Source organism: Tenrec ecaudatus, chromosome 1 (genome assembly GCF_050624435.1).
Source record: "Tenrec ecaudatus isolate mTenEca1 chromosome 1, mTenEca1.hap1, whole genome shotgun sequence".
Classification (NCBI taxonomy): Eukaryota; Metazoa; Chordata; class Mammalia; order Afrosoricida; family Tenrecidae; genus Tenrec; species Tenrec ecaudatus.
Window position 1 is genome coordinate 67,265,707 of NC_134530.1, and position 17,228 is coordinate 67,282,934.

Genomic DNA, 17,228 nt, shown 5'->3' on the forward strand with positions numbered 1-17,228 from the left:
ACATATGTCACAGGAAGGGGTTGTGCTATCAGGAATACAGTAATGGGAGGGGGTGATTTAGGGGTATCCACGTAATAGGAAGGGGAGGTAATAGGGGTACACATGTGACAAGATGGGCAGATCCTAGATTCAAAATGGCAGCCTAACTTTGGATGTCACTGAGTTGGTTTGACCTGTTCTCTGGCTCACTATAAAAACCATTATCAGTACAGTACGGTATGAACCCACCCTGCAGGGGCCAAACTGATGGCCACAAGCCTTTAGGGAGAAGTAGCCCATTGTCCCTAACAGCAGGGTGTGGGCCCTACCTGTGGTGGGACCAGACAGTAGTCTGTTAGCTGACTGCCTTCAGGGAGGTGACTGGACAATCATTTACCATTAGCTGCAAGCAGTGTCCTAAGTCTAACATCTATTTGGGGGAGACGACCTGGGAGAAATCGTTCTGTTTCCCACAAGTACTGGCGTGTTTAATGTGCTAATGTCGCCATTCTCAGAGGTTCGCACACAGATGTTCAGTTGCGTGACTTCCTGTTCAAAGTACTGTTGTTTAGCAAGCTCTGTCTGGCCTGGTCTGCACTGAAGGCAGGCGCGGTGTTGGGAGTTGGATAGTTGGATAATCGTCCACTGTAATGACAGAACACTTGAACTGGCTGACAGCCACTATGTCTCCGACTGACACTGGTGCCAACGTTGTTGTAGATGGGCCAGACCTATAGCATGATCTTATTCAGCATTTCACATTATTAGCTATATCAGTTGTTTATTCTAATGTATCTAACTGGGACACCTGTCCTGCTTTTACCTCCAATGATTATATTTATGTCTAGCTGAAGAAGTCATGCCACCAAAAGTTCTAGTCCAAAAAAGAAGGCAAGGAAAGCTCTGGACAGAGCGATAAAGATGAGGCTCACGAAGGCCTGTGACATTGGAAAGAAAGTCCAGGGAAACGTGCACGAGGAAGGACTGCCTTGTTGAGCCAGTTGAGCAATCCTAAACAATGAGAATGGGATTTTGGAGACAGTGAAAGCAGTGATTGGCATAACGTGGGCAACCGTAACAGAGAAGCAGCAAAGGGCTGGTTTGGAAGGAAGACCAAATGCAGACGTCTGAGGGATCCCATACACTGGCTGAGAAGTCAAATGAAGGCGTGCAGTCTTTCTGAAAATTCGAGGGAACAGCCAAGAGACGACTTTCTGAGCACTGTGATTTTAACAAGGACTGGTTTTATCACTTCAGACACCCGGAGAAATACGAAGTGCTGGCATTGAATCTGCCAAAAAAATTTTTTTTAAGGATGGGCTAGGCAAGATGGAAGAAAAGGGGGAGAAACTTTTTACAGTGAAAGAACTAATAGAAAAAAAGGAAGTTTTTTTCTAGGCTAAATCAGGGACCTTAATTGCTTGAAGACACGGACCCAAGTGCTAATTGCATTGGTAAGCTAGTAGGCAGATTTAAGAAGCAGTTAGAGATTGTCTCAAAATATAGGAAGAAAAAGAGAAATAACCAGTCAGACAACTCGCACTAATTTTCCGACTAGAAACACGAGTGAAAAAGCTGAAGAGAAAGCTTCAAAGGCCAGCCCATGAAAACAAATGACACTACGATGTGCACAGACCTGAACTTATAAAGATGAAAAGGAAAAACACGTGCGTGCGGCACAGCTCCAGCTGCGAGCAAACAATTCCAGCCTCCAGTTGCAATCTGAAGCTTTGTGCAGGCAAAGCATTGGATGAAGCCAAGAGCAGAGACTGAGAGGGGTGCCTGCTTGTGTTTGACAGACTCTGCGAAGGCATCCGACTGGGAGGGTCACCACCAACTACCTGGGACCTTGTGGAGACTGAGCATCCCAGAGCACTTCATTGTAGTCTCGTGGGGCCTGTCCACAGACACAGAGGCCGTCATTCAAATAAGGAAAGGTAGACGTCAGGGTTCGAGCCTTGCTCCCTACTTATCCAACGTACATGCTAAGCAAGTGATTTGAGACGCTGGAAGGCTTGAAGAAGAACAGCGCCTCCGGGTTGGAGAAAGGCTGTCTGCAATCTGCTGATGACACAAACTTGCTTGTTGATGCTGAGGCGGACTTGAAGCACTTGGTGACGAAGACCTGGGATTGCAGCCTTCAGTCTGAAGGACAACTTAATGTAAAGAAAGCAAGAAATCCCCACACCCGGGTCCCATCGTCAAAAATGGAGAAAAGACGGAAGTTGTCAGGGATCTCGTCTTGCTTGGATCCACAGTCAGTGCTCATGAAGCAGCTGCCAGGAGACCAGAGGGGGCGCTGATGACAAGCAGGGAGGTAACGCTGAAGACGTAGGTGTGCTTTGACCCAAGCCATGGTATTGCCAGTCACCCCGAATGCATCTGAAACCTGGACAGTGAATAAGGAGGCGCACCGAAGAATCCAGGCCCTTGCCGGATTAACAATGGACCTGTCCGGAGGAAGGACAGCTAAAGCGGTCTTTAGAACCAAGAATGGCAAGGCTTTGTCTCATGTACTTTGGACATCAGGAGAGACCCATCCTTGGAAGAGGATGTCATGTTTGGTCAAGCAGAGGGTCAGTGCAAAAGAGGAAGGCCCTCAGCAAGTTCAGTGGACTCACTGCTTGTAGCAATTGGCTCAAATGTAGCAATAGGCCCCTCTCTGTCCTCTGCCCTCCTCACGCTCCCTCCCCCTCTGCCCTCCCCCTCCCCTTCTGCCCTCCCCATTTTCCTCTCTCTCTCTGATCTGTCCCCAAAGAACTTGAACTCAGCTGACCTAGGCTGGCAGACCATGTGTCACTACACGGTCCTCACTGATTCTCTGCTCTGGAACTGCATGGTGGCCAGCCGCTATGACAGATCTGAGAATGGTGTGTGTATCCTGCACAACCTCTCCTACCACCTGGGCGGGGAGGTGCCCACCGCTATGGCCAGGTGAGTACACCGCTCACAATGCTTACAGGGAGAAGCCCTCCACTGCCTCGTCAGCCAGGAGCGGCCACATGATGAACAATTTGACTGCACCCTTCCTGGGGAAGAGACCAACCTGAAGGGCAGCAGCTGGCCATGCCATCCGCACCTGCCTGAATCTCATGGGAAAGAGCAAGAAGGATGCCACCCTGGGGGCCTGTGCCCCGCAGAACCTGACTGCCAGCAAGGGCTGATGTCCAGTGGCATGAGTCAGATGACTGGGCTGAAGGAGAAGGGTTTGCCCAAGATTCTGCATCTCCTGCCGTCTGGAGCCGCCCTCCTGAGCAACATGTCCCGACATCTGGAGCTGCACAGAGTGATGGGAGCCAAGTGTTCCCAGAGGTGGCCAGGCTCCTCAGCAGCCACACTGGAACACCAAACAACTCTGAGGACATCCTGTCCTCGGCTTGCTACACCGTGAGGAACCTGGGCCTCCCAGCCTCAGACGGCCACGCAGCAGTGCCTTCTCCAAGACTGCAGAAGGGGCCCGACTCCCCCTCCCGACCCGGGGGCGAGCAAGGCACTGCAGGCTGGACAACGCGGCCCTGGCCAACAGCTTGAGGAACTTCACATCCCCGTTCTAAGAGCCACTGTCCCAGCATGTTCAAATTGCCCCACCCCACTGATGTAGCCCAGCTGAGAAACCCCCGGGCCTTGCTGGCTGGAGGGCTCTGTCCACCCTGGGCACTATTTGGAGAAGTTCAAATGTCACTGAGAGAAACCTGAACACTTGACAATGGGGATATTGTTAGGTTCTCTTATGGTTTTATTTTTTTTCTTTGTATGGGGAAAGTACAGGCACTGGCGGCTTTTTCGAGGTAAAGGGGCTTATCTCTTATGTCAATACTTCTCTTTTTAAAAATACTTCTGTGTTAAGGTTCTCTAGAATGTCAAAACCAGATTGCTAATAATTCTATATATATTTATACAAATAGATGTATAACACAAAAACTGAACAGTTAAATTATAAAGCAGTACAAATGGCTGAGTGCAACTCACTCCTGTGAGAGAGTTATGAGACACTGGCAGTCCTTCAAGTCTTCAGGGCCACCAGATAGTCCTCTGTAGAGAGATTCAGGCTATCCTGGCAAACAGCAAGGCAGGTCACCAACAGTCAGCCAGGTCACCAACAGTCAGGTCACCAACAGTCAGTCCCCAGCTCAAAAGATGTAAATTCCAATGGTGTGGCGAAGCAGGTCTTGAAGGAACCTCAAATTCCAGCGACACAGTCCACGGGTTAGGCGTCCCACAGGTAGTGTAGCTTGCAAATTGAGGCACAGAACAAGCAAGGCAGCCGCACACTGGTCCGATGATCAAAGAGCGAGAGACAAGAAAGGCGAGGCTCGCCAAACCATTTATCTCTCTGCCCTTCATTAATCCCACATGTGTTTATCAGCCAGGCTGGCACAATAAACGAACGACCTCAACTTCTTTCTCTGAAAACAAACACATTACAATAATCGGGAGGATGATCCAGGACGGGGCAGTGTTTTGTGCAGTTGTCCAAAGGGTTGCTAAGAGTTGAATCCAAATTGCCGGCAGCTCTCAAGGACAAAAGGGACGGCAGCAGCCCCCTCCCAGGGAAAGTCCAGGTGATCCAAGTGAAGTTACTACCAGAGCTGATAAAGGCCAACATTATCCAACTCAACCTCATTGTCAGAGGAAATTTTTCTTTTTTTTTTTTAAAACATTTTATTAGGGGCTCATACAACTCTTATCACAATCCATACATATACATACATCAATTGTATAAAGCACATCCATACATTCTTTGCCCTAATCATTTTCAAAGCGTTTGCTCTCCACTTAAGCCCTTTGCATCAGGTCCTCTTTCTTTTTCTTTTTTTCCCCCTCCCTCTCCGCTCCCCCCTCCCTCATGAGCCCTTGATAATTTATAGATTATTATTTTGTCATATCTTGCCCTATCTGGCATTTCCCTTCACCCTTCTCTGTTGTTCGTCCCCCAGGGAGGAGGTCACATGTAGATCCTTGTAATCAGTTCCCCCTTTCCAAACCACTCACCCTCTACCCTCCCAGTATTGCCCCTCACCCCCTGGTTCTGAAGACATCACCCACCCTGGATTCCCTGTGCCTCCAGCTCCTATCTGCACCAGTGTACAACCTCTGTTCTATCCAGACTTGCAAGGTAGAATTCGGATCATGGTAGTTGGGGGGGAGGAAATTTTTCTTACGTGGGCATTTTTAATGCATGTATATATTAAAACTTACCTGTTGTAAGTTTATATGTAATATTTCAACCCCCAAAGACAAATGATAAGTGAATTGATAAAGACACTGATAATAAAAGTCCATAGTAATGAAAATTTACAAAAGAGAAAGATATCCAACTTATGTCCCAACCCAGTTAGGACAGGGTTGTCAGAATGGGACCTTGTCATAAATCAGGACGACCTGTGCTTATATTGTGGGTTAATAAAAAAAAGGGTTACAGGCTTACCCTCCAAATATGCCCAAATATCTAAGCACAAGAACAAAAAACAGCCACTGAGATGGAAACTATTATCAGTATGCCTAAGTACAAATACAGTATTCATTGTTTTGTGCAACATGCCAAATTAAGAAAAAACTCTGGGAGCATACAGACCAAAAATGTTAATAGATCGGCAAGAAGCTGAATTGACAAAAGTTGTGAGACAGATGCATTCACAGCAACCAAAAGCAAATGCACTTGCAGAGATCCCTCATGGGATTTGAGTCTTTAATCAAATGGCGATCTAGGTCATGGTTGCATGGGACACTCAGTGCTGCTGTCCTGCCTCCTCGTTCACTGTGCACTCTTTGGGATCTTAAAAACCTGAGTGGCCATCCAAGGTATACCAATTGGTCTCTCATCACCTGGAGCAACAGAGGAATTCTGGCTTCTGGAGCCATGGGGGGCGGATGAACTCCTGAAACTGTTGCCTTGAGATCATCTTGACACCTTTAATAAGAAAAATATCCCCTGAAGTTCTAAAACCAACAAGTTTAGCTTAATTAGTAAAGAATGTCTGCCTGGAGCTTTGCACTCTTTTAGGACCTGTCTCTACATGTTCACCTTGGTAGCAGCAGCTCAGAAGTGTAGATAGGAAGCTTACGCGGTGTGTGTATGTTAATGAGAGGAACAACTCAGAAAAGAAGGGCAAGACTGGCCGTGGCACGTGAAGAATGTACCCAACGTCACTGAACAGGACCTGTGGAAATTGTTGCATTTGTGACGTCTTAGGGTGTATATTTGCAACAATAACAACAAAAGATTTAAATATGGGTATTGTAATTGTTAACAGAAATTACTATGAGAGCTGGGATTATGAGTGATAGCGATATCTACATCTATGTTTAATCATGCCTATCTATCCCACTGATAGGATTAGCAATTCAAAAAAGAAAACTTCAGCATAGAAGTCCATTTTATAAAACTAACAATCACAATATGTATTAGCATAAACCACTTATTTTTATGAAATACAATATTTTGTGAAACAAAAAACAGTGGGAAGGCTGGCATTTGGGGGCACTGTGTTATATTTGGCAAATCTTTAAAAATTTTTAATAAATAATTTTATTGGTGCTCTTACAGCTTTTTTAAAAAAACATTTTACTGGGGGCTTGTACAACTCTTATTACAATTCATACATCCATCCATTGTGTCAAGCACATTTGTACATTTGTTGCCATCATCATTCTCGAAACATTTGCTTTCTACTTGGGCCCTTAGTATCAGCTCCTCATTTTTTCCCTCCCTCCCCTCCACCCCTTCCCTCACAAACCCTTGATAATTTACAAATCATCACCACTTTGTCATGTCTTACACTGTCTGACGTCTCCCTTCACACACACCCCCACCCTGCTGTCTGTTCCCCAGGGAGGAGGCTACATGCAGATCCTTGTAATCAGTTCCCCACCTCCACCCCACCTTCCCTCCACCCTCCCAGTATCCCCCCATCACTCTCACCACTTGTCCTGAAGGGATCATCTGTCCTGGATTCCCTATGTTTCCAGCTCCCATCTGCACCAGTGTACATCCTCTGGTTTAGCCCGACTTGTAAGGTAGAAATGGGATCATGGTATTGGTGGGAGAGGGGGTGGGAAGGAAGCATTTAAGAAGGAAAGTTGTATGTTTCATTGTTGCTATATTGCATTCTGTCTGGCTTGTCTCCTCCCATGACCCTTCCATAAGGGGAATCCAGTTGCCTACAGATGGGCTCTGTGTTCCCAATCTGCACTACCCCTCATTCACAATGATATGATTTTTTGTTCTTTGATGCCTGATACCTGATCCCTTTGACACCTCGTGATCATGCAGGCTGGTGTGCTTCTTCTACGTGGGCTTTGTTGCTTCTGAGCTAGATGGCCGCTTGTTTACCTTCAAGCCTTTAAGACCTCAGACGTTATATCTTTTGATAGCCAGGCACCATCAGCTTTCTTCACCACGTTTGCTTATGCATACATTCGTCTTCAGCGATCGTGTTGGGAAGGTGAGCATCATGGAATGCCAAAGTAATAGAACAAAATGTTCTTGCATTGAGGGAGTACTTGAGTGGAGGCCCAATGTCCATCTGCTACCGTAATACTAAACCTATAAATATATGCACATAGATCTATCTCCCCATCATATATATATTTACATATGTAAATGCCTGTATTTAGACTTCCAAAAATGCCTTTTGCCTGTTAGTTCTTTCCTCTATTTCCTTTTACTTCCCTCTTGTCCCACTATCATGCTCAGCCTTCACTTGGGTTTCAGTAATTCCTCTCAGTTACATTGCCCCAATCAAGCCCCACCAGGCCTCCCACACCTTCCCTGCCACCAACCCTGGATCACTTGTTGTTCCCTTGTCCCTGGGATTGTCAACACCACTTCCTTTCTCCCACCTCCCCTCTCCCATGTCCACTTGAAACCATCAGTCCCCTTGTTTTCTCCTCCAGGTTGTTTATCCAGCTTATCTCATCTAGAGAGACCTGCAGAGACAATAATATGCACAAAAACAAGACAGAGCAAAAACAAATCAAAACAACAACAACAACAAACCAATGACAAAAAAGAGAGAAAAGCCTGTAAATCGTTCAAGGTCTGTTTCCTGACCACGCCCTGGCCCCAAAGTCTATCCTTGTACTCCCTGGGACTTCCTTGCTCTGTTCCCCTTGCTGTTCTGTTGCACGCCCTTCGTGTTTTCCTTAGTGTGGTGGGGTCAGATCGGGTGCAATTCTCACACTGTCTCCAGTGTTGTTCCCTGTAGGGCTATGAGTCAGTGAGGGGTGTCCTGTCACGTAGTGGGGCCGGCCATATGGTCCTCTCTGATCATTGGCTGCTCTGAGCAGGAATATCGTCCTCAAGGGTTGGTGGGCCAGGATGTGCTCCACTCTCTCTTCTTCCCCCTTCATTTGCTCCTGTGCTCTGATCAGACATGTCCCTCTTCCTGAACTGTAGCTTCAGTTCTGTCCTCTGAAGTAAATTCTTCTGAGGGGAGGGGAGGCTGTCCACATAGTTGGGATTGTGGCCTGCCCCTCAGACCTGCTCTTACACCTCGTAAAACAATCCACACATCAACTGTATCAAGCACATTTGTACATACTGTTGTCATCATCATTTCTGAAACATTTTCTTTATACTTGAGCCCTTGGTATCAGCTCTTCTTTTTCCCCCTCTCTCCTCCACCTTCCCACCCACATGAACCCTTGATAATTTATAAATTATTTTTATATTTTGCACTGTCCACTGTCTCCCTTCTTTGAAAATGTTTTAAATGTAGCTAGGAGGCAAAGAGCATATATAGAGGTCTAAATAAAGACATGTACATATATTTATATATAAGGATTGGGAAATAGATCTATGCTATTATATTTATAGGTTTAGTATTAAGGTAGCAGATGGACATTTGGCCTCCACTCAAGGACTCCATCAATGCAGGAACACTTTGTTCTATTAAACTGGCATTCTGTGATGTTCACCTTCCCGACACAATCACTGAAGACAAAGCGGATGAACAAGCAAATGTGGTGAAGAAAGTTGATGGTGCCCAGCTATCAAAAGATATAGCATCTGGGGTCTTAAAGGCTTGAAGGTAAACAAGCGGCCATCTAGCTCAGAAGCAACAAAGCCCATGTGGAAGAAACACACCAGCCTGCCTGATCACGAGGTGTTGAAGGGATCAGGTATCAGGCATCAAAGAATAAAAAATAATATCATTGTGTGCTCACCTCCCTGATATGATCACTGAAGACAAATGGGTGCATAAGCAAATGTGGTGAAGACAGCTGATGGTGCTATCAAAAGACATAGAAATGCCCATCTGTAAGCAGCTGGACATCCCTTGCAGAAGGGTAGTGGGGAGGAGATGAGTCACTCAGGGTTCAGTGTAGCAACAATGAGACTCAAAACCTTCCTCTAGTTCTTGAACGCTTCCTCCTCCCCCCAATTATCATGATCCCAATTCTGTCTTGCGGACCTGGTTAGACCAGAGGATGCACAGTGGTGCAGCAGGGATCTGGAAACACAGGGAATCTAGGGCAGATGAACCCCTCAGGACCAGAGGTGAGAGTGGTGACACCTGGAGGGAAGGGGGTATAGAAAGGGAGAACCAATCTCGGGGATCTACGTGTAACCTCCTCTCTGGGGGATGGGCAACAGGAAGGTGGGTGAGGGGAGATGCTGGGCAGTGTAAGATAAGATAAAATAATAATTTGTAAACTATTAAGGGTTCATGGGGGAGAGGGGAGCGGGAAGGGAGGGGGAGGGAAAAAAAGGAAAACGAGCTGATTCCAGGAACCCAAGTGGAAGGTGAATTTTGAGAATGACGAGGGCAACGAATACATAAGGGTGCTTTACTCAATTGATGTATGTATGGATTGTGATAAGAGTTGTAGGAGCCCTAATAAAATGATTTATTAAAAAAAATAGAGTCTGGGGTCTTAAAGGCTGGAAGGTAAATAAGCGGCCATCTAGCTCAGAACCAAAAAAGTCCACATTGAAGAAGCACACCAGCCTATGCGATCATGAGGTGTTGAAGGGATCAGGTATTAGGCATCATCAGAACAAAAAATCATATCATTGTGAAAGGGGGTATGTGTGGAGTGGAGACCTAAAGCCCATTTGTAGGCTACTGGACATCCCCTTACAGAAGGGTCTCAGGGAGGAGACGAGGCAGCCAGGGTGCAGTGTAGCAACAATGAAACATACAACTTTCCTCTAGTTCCTAAATGCTTTCTCTACCCCCACCCCACCCCCGCACTATCATGATCCCAGTTCTACCTTACAAATCTGGCTAGACCAGAGGATGGACACTGGTCCAGATAGGAGTGGGAAACACAGGGAATCCAGGGCGGATGACTCCTTCAGGACCAGTGGTGTGAGTGGCGATACTGGGGGGTTGGAGGGAGGGAGGGTGGAAAGGGGAAACTCATTACAAGGATCTACATATAACCTCCTCCCTGGGGGATGGACAACAGAAAAGTGGATGAAGAGAGGCGTCGGGCAGTGCAAGATATGACAAACTAATAATAATTTATAAATTATCAAGGGCTCATGAGGGAGGCGGGAGCAGGGAGGGAGGGGAAAAATGAGGAGCTGATGCCAGGGGCTTAGGTGGAGAGCAAATGTTTTGAGAATGATGAGGACAATGAATGTCCAAATGTGCTTTACACAATTGATGTATGTTTGGATTGTGATAAGAGTTGTATGGACCCCTAATAAAATGATTTTTAAAAAAGAAGCCAGTCAAAAAGAAAATGTTTTAAATGTCTGGCTTTATAGAAGATAGCTGGATTCTCATATCTGCTATTTAATTCAATCTGTTCCAATATGCTGTCTGGTTAAAGTGTGGGTGAAAAATTTAGCATCACACAAATGTTTCATTGGAAAAGGGAGGGGCAATTCAGTAATATTTTCAAATGAATGTGGCTACTCCTTTCTGATACTATAACAAGACCATCCCAGTTTCTGAAAAGTCTTTTTAACATCCATCATTGTGGAAGAAAGCAAAAAGTAATGAGAAAGACTAAAGAAAAAGCCAAAGTGGGACGGGAGGAAAGCATAGGGAAATAGAGGAAAGGAGTAGGAGGCAAAGGGCATACAGAGAAGCCTAAATACAGACATGTCCATATGTAAATATATTTATGATTATGGGGGAAATAGACCTAGGTGCATGTATTTATAGGCTCAGTAGTAGGGAAGCAGGTGGACATTGGGCCTCCTCGCACACACTCCCTCAATACAATAGCACCTTGCTCAGCTAAACGGTCATTCCATGATACCCACCCTCCCGAAATGATCGCTGAAGACAGACGTGTGTATAAGCAAACGTGGTGAAGAAAGATGATGGTGCCCGGCTATCAAAAAGATATAGCGTCTGGGGTCTTAAGGGCTTGATGGCAAGCAAGCGGTCATCTAACTCAGAAGCAACAAAGCCCACAGAGAAGAAGCACACAAGCCTAAGTGAATACAAGGTGTTGAAGGGACCAGGTAGCAGACACCAAAGAACAAAAACCATCATTGTGTGATCACCTTCCCCACATAAATGCTGAAGATGAATGTGTGCATAAGTAAGTGTGGTGAAGAAGGCTGATGGTGCCCGGCTATTGAGAGATATAACGTCTGGGGACTTAAAGGCTTGAAAGTAAACAAGTGGCCATCTAGCCCAGAAGCAACAAAGCCCACATGGCAGCAGCACACCAACATGTGTGATCATGAAGGGCCGAGGGGACCAGGTTTCAAACAACAAAGGCGGGGGAAAAATCATATCACCGTGAATGAGGGGAGTGCGTGATGGGGACCCAATGCCCATCTGTAGACAGCTGGACATCCCTTGCAGAAGGGTAGTGGGGAGGAGATGAGTCACTCAGGGTTCAGTGTAGCAACAATGAAACTCAAAACCTTCCTCTAGTTTTTGAATGCTTCCTCCCCGCCAATTATCATGGTCCCAATTCTACCTTGCGGACCTGGTTAGACCAGAGGATGCACAGCGGTGCAGTAGGAATCTGAAAAGACAGGAAATCTAGGGCGGATGAACCCCTCAGGACCAGAAGTGAGAGTGGTGACACCGGGAGGGAAGGGGGTGTAGAAAGAGGGAACCAATATTGGGGATCTACATGTCACCTCCTCTCTGGGAGATGGGCAATAGGAAAGTGGGTGAAGGGAGACGCCGGGCAGTGTAAGATAGGATAGAGTAATAATTTATAAGTTATTAAGGGTTTGTGAGGGAGGGGGAAGCGGGGAGGAAGAGGGAGGGAAAAAGGAAAATGAGCTGATTCCAGGAACCCAAGTGGAAGGCGAATTTTGAGAATGATGAGGGCAATGAATGTATAAAGGTGCTTTACTCAATTGATGTATGTATGGATTGTGATAAGAGTTGTATGAGTCCCAATAAAATGATTTATTTTTTTTAAAAAGCCAAAATCAATGTCAGAAAACTCTCTGACACTTGCTTGCTGAAAGTGAGGAGGACTTGAAGCACTTGATGAAGATCAAGGACTGTAGCCTTCAGTGTGGAGTACCGTCCTCATAACTGGACCAACAGGTTACATCATGAAAAATGGATAAAAGGTTGAAGTTGTTAAAGATTTGCATGAATCCACAATCAATGCTCATGGAAGAGTAGTCAAGAGATCAAAAGGCACATTGTATTAGGTTAATCTGCTGCACAAGACCTCTTTGTGGTATCCTAGAGCAAGGATGGTACTTTGAGGACTAAGGTGTGCCTCACCCAAGTCATGGGCTTCTCTATTGCCTCATAAGCATGTGAGAGTTGGACATTGACTAAGGAAGACCAGAGAAGAATCAATGTGTTTGAACAGCAGTGCTGGCAAAGAATCTTGAACGTACAGTGGTCTGGTCAAAGCACAAGCAAATCTGTCTTGGAGGAAGCATGGCCAATGCTCCTTAGAGGCAAGGATGACTAGACTCCATCACACATACTTCACATATGTTGTCAGGAGAGACTAGTTACTACAGATGCACATCATGCTTGGTAAAGGGACAACATAAAAGGGATGGATTGACACACTGGCTGCAGCAATGGGCTCAAACATAGGGACAATTGTGAAGGTGACACAGGACCAGACGGTGTTTTGTTCTGGTGTGCAGAGGGTCTCTCTGGGTCAGAACCAGTGCGATGACACCTCACAGCGGCAACAACAATAATCAGGTTCAAGCGTTTTCTAAAGTTTTAATTTGTAGCGAGCCCTGTAACAGAAAAGCAAGGAAGTGCCATGGTCTTTGAGGCAGCGTGCTGGCAGGGTGTCTGCAAGCGCCCGGCCCAGCTGTACTGAGACTGCATGGACTGAGGGGACAAGATGTGGGTCACCGCAGGTGTCTGCTAGCCTCAGAAATATTTCCAGAAAAAAGGATCTTAGAGAATTAGGAACAGTGTGCTACCCTCAATAAAGCTCAAATCCACTGAAAAATAATGAAACTATGGATTGCAATATTATCTGTAAGAGCTCCCAATAAAATGTTTTTTAAAAGTTATAAGCAACTGAAAAAAATCCTGAACAGTATAGAATGCATGGTTGAGAATGCAATTTTGAATACTCCAAAGACAGAGGTAAGAGCTTGTAAAGTTAGACGGGCAGGGCAGGGCCATTGCATGTTGGGGAACAGGAAACAGGTTTGCAAGTCAAAAAGCACAAGTCAGGGGTGCCTGAAGCTAAAAGCAGTGAGTTTGAAGAAAGTGGCAAATTGGTGGATGTCCTTGAAGGCTATCTTCCAAGTTGCTTTGATTTGAAGGCTAACGGGGAGAGAGCTTTTCAGGGGAGTGCGGTGGGGTGCAAGCACATCAAGGACCACTGTGCCTGCGGTCAGCAGGGGAGGAAAAGGCCACTTAGAGCTACAGGTCCCTCCCAGAAATGGCGCTTGGTGGTTCCCTCGCTTTTAGGGACCCTCCTTCTCGCACAGTTCCTTTATCAGGGGACCGCAGGCAGGGCGCGGCTTGTTGGTTAATAGAGCCCCACCTTTCGAGCCCTTCCTGATTCTCCTGCCTGGGTCCTAGCATCCCTGTGTGGAGAGGGAGCTTTTCCAGCTCTGTGGTGAGGGACAAACGGCTCCTGGCTCCAAAGGTGGTGGGGTGAGTACTCTTCACTTCCCACACTCTCATCATCAGTCCTTCAAATGCCCAGGATCCTCAGGCTCAGGGGATCCTTTCCCACAGAACCGTTTAAACTACAAGGCGAAACGGGGCAACGGTCAGATGTCATTTCAGCAGCACAAGAGAGGATAAAGTGGTGAGGGGTGGGTGGGCTTTGTCTAAAGACTCTTGTTTAATTATTATGGTCCTCGTTATTAATCATTTATTACAGTGGATACTTAGTTAGTCCTTAATGCTTGCCAGGTCCCGTGCTGTGGGATTTCAGAACGGCTGGTGTAGATTTGCAGGGTCTAGCAAACTATTGAGGTTATCAGGGGAACTTCTGGGGCACTGTTTTTTGCCGATTTAGAATATTTCAAAATTAAATGGTTTCAGACTTAAACTGTAAAATGACTGCCTGGAGAAAATGGTTTTCCAAACTGTGTAGCAAAACCCTTTTGTTGTTATACCAAAAATTTCATAACTACTCTGTTTATAAACCTTTCTATTTACCCCAGTAGCACAATGGACAGGTAACTAACACAGTTTAAATGACAAGTGAGTCAAAGAAATATAAGGTAAAATTAAACACCATCAAACATTTTACAAAAGAAAATACCACTCCATTGTTCATCAAATTGACAAAGACTAAAAACGGTCCTATCCGGTGATGGGACAGTTGTAGAGACCCTTCCCTCACTATGCTTCTGTGAAGGGACATATTTCTGCATCTGGCAATTCAGATTAAAAGTCTCCCCGTTAAAAAGGGTGGGGGAGACTTAGGGCCCAAGAGTTTAAATTGTGTTCCTCCAAGTGATGAAGTTAGAGAGCGACTAGTTAGGGAGCAAGCCAAGACTAAGAGTACGGCTAGGCCTTTTGACTCTTGTCCTCGATCACAATCAATTTTGGCAATACTTATAATAGTGCACTGGGAAGCAACCTAAATATCTACAATATAGAATCACATTGACAATTTTTATATAGCTACATGATAGGATATTGTGAAGTCAGTGAAAGAATATTTTAGTGCTTGGCTAAAACATCTAGTACCAAAATAGTTGCTACAGTGTTGCGGGTTCGAATGAACGGCAGCCACTGTAATGTCTGGATAATTTAGAAGAGTCTTTATTCAGTTATAACCGGACTGCTAGAATCTAAAAGCGATTCTTTGATTGCAGTCCCGAGTCCACATGTCAGTCCATCTTTAAAGGCGAAAAGCTCACCTATCCTTTGTCCAAGACTTAAGCCGGCGTGGACAGAGCAGAAAGCAAAATGATGTTTTTATTCTTTAGGGTTAGGGAGTGTTACAGGGTACAGCACTGATTACAACATAAAGGTAACTTCGAGAAGAGCAAGCACGCATTACAAGGTTCATTCCTGATCATAAAAGAAACAATACCAAAATTAACTCTAACATCCCGGTTACCATAACAAGATTAACTAGGCCATCGGATTACAACATCAAAGGGAACAATATTGGATCAGAAAAAATGATATATTGAAGAATAGTCTAAAAAACTAATGTAATGTCCAGAACCTGGGTACATAACAGTACATTCTAAAATCAGTCACCAGTGGGACTTTCCGAGATGGGAGGGGGAAGGAGGCAGGCCATTCAGCAGCTAAAAATGGAGTTTCTTTTGCTAGTCTGCCTCATTTCCTACCTTTTTTGATTTGGGAATCAAATAATTGATTCACCAGTACACAATTTCTGCACTTAGATTGGTATCCTGGGTTCTCAATGTCATAAACTTACAGTTTCCATATGGTTTTTGATGATCTCTCCTAAAGAATTTGTTCTGACCATTTTTAAATAATGGCTTTTAATCAGTTAATATTTATGTGAATGACACTAGAGAGGTCTTTCAAGACGTGGCCCTGGGTGCTGAGTGCAGAGACAGCTGTGGCGGCAGCGCCTGCAACACCTGGATGTTAATCATGCAAGTAGGCAAGCAGGGGGCAAGGCAAAAAGAGCAAGAAGACCACGTTTCTGGGAAAGCCATAAAATACACGTATGACCTCTTGTAACACATTTTAATAGTTTGATTACAATCCGCAGAAAACCTAGACTGAGCTAACAGTATTAAGAAAACCGAGATAGTCTTGGGTTAAGGGGTCTTGAACAGAAGAATGAATCTTTCATTCTGCGTCGGGGGGTGAAGCCTTGCGATGCGAGTGGTGAGCTCAAGTAACAAGTCCATTCACCTTGACCGTGGCCAGAGCTGTGAGCATGTTGGTAAAGGCCTTTATCAATGTGGCGTCAGTCCAGTGGGTATGAACAGTCAAAGGGCTGGTGTGGGATCAACATGACTGCCCCTTTCTAAAAATCATTTTATTGGGACCTCGTACAACTCATCCTAATCCATCCACCCATCCATTGTGTCAAGTGCATTTGTACATTTGTTGCCATCATCATTCTCAAAATATTTTCTTTCTATTTGAGCCCTTGGTATCAGCTCCTCACTTCCCACCTCCCTCCCCATTTCCCCCCTCCCTCATGAACCCTTGATAATTTATAAATTATTATTATTTTGTCATATCTTACACTGCCTGACGTCTCCCTTCACCCACTTTTCTGTTGCCCATCCCCAGGGAGGAGGTTATATGTAGATCCTTGTAATCAGTTCTCCCTTTCTACCCCACCTTCCCTCCACCCTCCCAGTATCACCACTCTCACCACTGGTCTGAAGGAATCATCTGTCTTGGATTCTCTGTTTCCAGTTCCTATCTGTATTAGTGTACCTCCTCTGGTCTAGCCAGATTTGTAAGGTAGAATTGGGATCCTGATAGTGGGGGGAGGCAACATTTAAGAACTAGAGGAAGTTGTTGTGTGTTTCATCGATGCTACACTGCATCTTGACTGGCTCATCTCCTTCCCACCACCCATCTGCAAAGGGATGTCCAGTTGCCTACAGACGAGCTTTGGGTCCCCAATCTGCACTTTCTCTCATACAATGATATGATTTTTTGTTCTTTGATGCCTGATAACTGATCCCTTTGACACCTCATGATCACACAGGCTGGTGTGCTTCTTCCACATGTGCTTCCTTGCTTCTGAGTTATATGGCTGCTTGTTTACCTTTAAGCCTTTAAGACTCCAGACACTATATCTCTTGATAGCTGGGCACCATCATCCTTTTTCACCACACTTGCTTATGCACACATTTGTCTTTAGCGTTTATATGGGGAAGGTGAGCACACAATGATATGATTGTTTTTTGA